A 3,544-nucleotide genomic window follows, 5' to 3' on the forward strand; every position below is an offset into this window, starting at 1 on the left:
TGCCTCGTACTCTATGAGATTATTTACAACCGGCGGGGGTGAGTACACCTTCCAACATGATATTTTCATTGAATACAGGAACTGTGGATATTAAACTAGGAGTAATTCAAGTCCTCCCTAAGTTTCATGGACTAGAATCTAAAAGTCCATTCTTGCATATGAAAGAGTTCGATAAAATCATATCTACATTACACTTCCCAAACGTGTCTGAGGACACAGTTAGACTGAAATTGTTTCCTTTCTCTTTGAAAGAAAAGGCTAAGTCGTGGTTACATTCCTTAAGACTAAGGTCTATTGGCACGTGGGCTGAGATAACAAGGGAGTTCCTTAAAAAGTTCTTCCCTTATCATAAAACAAATACCTTAAGTCAAATAATTATGAATTTTGCGCAAAAAGAGGATGAGACCTTCTTCTAAAGTTGGGAGCGATTAAGGATCTCATAAATTCATGTCCACAACATGACTACGAAACATGGCGTATAACAAGCTTTTTCTATGAGGGATTGACCTCACCAATGCGCTAATTTGTGAAGATGATATGTAATAGGGAATTCATGAATAAGGAAGTCGATGATGCCTATGATTATTTTGATAAACTTGCTGAAAATGTGCAATCATGGGATACCTCTTCAAGAATTACCACTTCTAAGCCTACTCAATCAAAGGAAAGGGGATGAATTTTTGTTCTAAAAAGGAAGATGATATAAATGTAAGAGTGGCCAAACTCACAAGAAACGTTGAGGCCATGGAACTTAAGAAGGTAGAACCCGAAGAGACTGCGGAAGTTGTTTGTGGTATTTGTGCTTGTAACATACATACAACTGAGAATTGCTTAATAATTCTGCTTTTCAAGAGATATTGAATGAGCAATCAAATGCTAAAAATAAGTACCAAAAACCTTTTAGTGGACCCACCTCAAATACATATAACTCAAGCTGGAGGAACCATCTAAACTTCAGTTGGAGGAACGGACAAACGGCTACTCCTCGAGGGATCCTTAACCAATTTATGAATCAATGGAAACCTTAAGAGGATCCGGTCTTAAAACATATCCAGAACCAAGAGCTTTTTAATCAGGGTATGCTGCAAGCCTTTCAAGACCTTACAAAGGCCATACAAGGGCTTGAAACAAAAAATTCAATTGGGAAGAAAGAGATCCTTTTAGCTCAGCCTCTCCCCAACCTAAAACAACAATATGAAATCAGTGACCTAAGCCCTTCAAAACAGATGGAGTAGGCTAACTCTATCACCACTCTTAGGAGTGGGAAGACAATTGACAAATCTATTCTGGTGAGGGCTGAAAAGCCTAAGGACGCAAAAATAGATGAGAATGATAGACCTAGCAATGCTCTACATAAGTTAGAACCGAAACCTCAAAGTAAGCCGATTGCGCCATTCCCTCAACGGTTGATTGCACCAAAATCTCTCTCTAACTTTCAGGATATTTTAGAGGTGCTTAAGCAAGTGAAGGTCAACATCCCTCTACTGGATGCCGTTAAACAAATCCTTTCATATGCAAATTTCTAAAAGATTTATGTACGACCAAAAGACGGTAAAACATATAAAAGAAAATCTTTTTGACAGAAAAAGTGAGTGCCATCCTCGAGCAAGATGTGCTACAAAAATACAAAGATCCCGGTATCCCAACCATCACTTGTATAATTGGGAACCACCAGATTGAGCACGCACTTCTTGACTTAGGGGTGAGCGTAAGTCTGATCCTTTACTCGGTTTACAAACAATTAGGTCTAGGTGAATTAAAATCCACATGGACCACATTATAACTTGCCGATCGCTCAGTTCATGTACTAAGAGAGATGATTGAGGATGTGTTAGTCCAAGTCGATAAATTCTACTATCCAGTAGATTTTATCGTTTTCGATACTCAACCCATTATAGATGTGAGCACTCAAATACCCGTCATTCTTAGTCGCTCATTCCTTGTTACATCAAATGCTATCATTAAATGTAGGAATGGAATTATGAATTTATCTTTAAAAAATATTACATTGGAGCTCAACATCTTTTTTAACACGAACAAACAACCATAGGATGATGATGATACCCACGACATTAACATGATCGATTCTTTCGTGGAAGATAGAGCAATCTCGACACTATACTTTGACACTTTAGAGATGTGCTTGGCCCACTCCCCTGATTTAGATGATAACATGATTAGGGAGATGGATGCCTTACTTGATGCTACGCCGGTACTTGAAATTAATCGGTGGATGCCACAATTCAAAAAATTGCCCTAAATCGATGTAGTGCCTCTACCGTCTAACCTTAAAACACCGAAGCTTGACCTAAAACCTTCACCCGCAGATCTTAAATATATTTATTTACATCAAGGTGAGACATACCAGGTAGTGATCTTTTCCCACCCTATGAAAGAACAAGAGAGTGTGCTCATTTCCACTCTCATTGAGCATAAAGGAGCTCTTGGATGGTCGATTGTGGAACTCAAGGGAATTGACCATTTGATTTGTACTCACCACATCCATCTTAAGGATAATGCGAAAACCTCTCGACAACCACAACGTCGACTCAATCTAAATATGAAAGAAGTGGTTAAGGCTGAGGTAATTAAGTTATTAGATGTGGGTATCATATACCCTATATCCGACAGTCAATGGGTGAGTCCAACTCAGGTAATTCCTAAGAAGTCCAGAATCACCATTGTAGCTAATGCCGATAATGAACTTGTGCCAACTAGAGTTACTATTGGTTGAGGAACTTGAATACCATCACAAAGAATAACCACTTTCCTTTGCCCTTCATTGATCAAATTTTAGAAAGGCTAGCCGGTCACTCTTACTATTGCTTCCTTGACAGATATACGGGCTTGTAACGTCTCAGAAAAATCCATACAAAGACCCGAGTATCACCTAAGGCAGAAATCGCTAAGGATCAAATTATGTAGAGATTAGACGAAAATTAACCAAGTACTAAACTAAATTAATTAATAGATTAGCTTGAACCTCTTTCTATGCGAATTGCAAGACCCAAAATTTGTAGAATCGCTAACTCTACATTACCTAGAAACCTAGGAGAAATCTCAGACCCCTGTTGCTCTCGGGAGTACACTGAAACTCCGTATCGGACCTGGACCACGCGTCGAAAGTTCGATTACTACAAAACTATACAATTATGATCGCCTTGTTGGGCTTGACAACCATCGCGAGAATCAAGTCCAAATAGTATCCAGAAACGCACAACTTGAGCCTGGAGCAAAGTGTGTGAGAAACGTAAATATCTTTAGAAAATGAACTCAAACTTAAGTGAATTGGGCCGTTCACTTGCAGACCAAATTTAAGGTTTTAAACTGTCAGATTTTGACCCAACTACACCCTTGGATCAGGAAAATTTTCCAACACATGTCAGTGTACTTGTGGCCCTGAGCGAGTAACGGTGGCTGTTGAACTGAAACTGGTCCTCCACGATCGATCTACAAACCTGATCAAACCGAAACTTTAACCTGGCAAAGATCCATTGTCAGGAAACTTTCTCTGGACCGTATGTAGGAAACGGACCTCCAGATG

General features: G+C 39.2%; 1 non-coding gene across 1 annotated transcript; it reads right to left on the bottom strand.

The window, feature by feature from the left end:
* Positions 1-363: 363 nt before the first annotated feature.
* Positions 364-465, bottom strand: LOC131222139 (small nucleolar RNA R71). Its single transcript, XR_009159847.1, has one exon. It is a non-coding gene; the product is annotated as a small nucleolar RNA R71 (small nucleolar RNA).
* Between the last annotated feature and the right edge of the window lie 3,079 nt (positions 466-3,544).

Source organism: Magnolia sinica, chromosome 12 (assembly GCF_029962835.1).
Source record: "Magnolia sinica isolate HGM2019 chromosome 12, MsV1, whole genome shotgun sequence".
Taxonomy (NCBI): domain Eukaryota; kingdom Viridiplantae; phylum Streptophyta; class Magnoliopsida; order Magnoliales; family Magnoliaceae; genus Magnolia; species Magnolia sinica.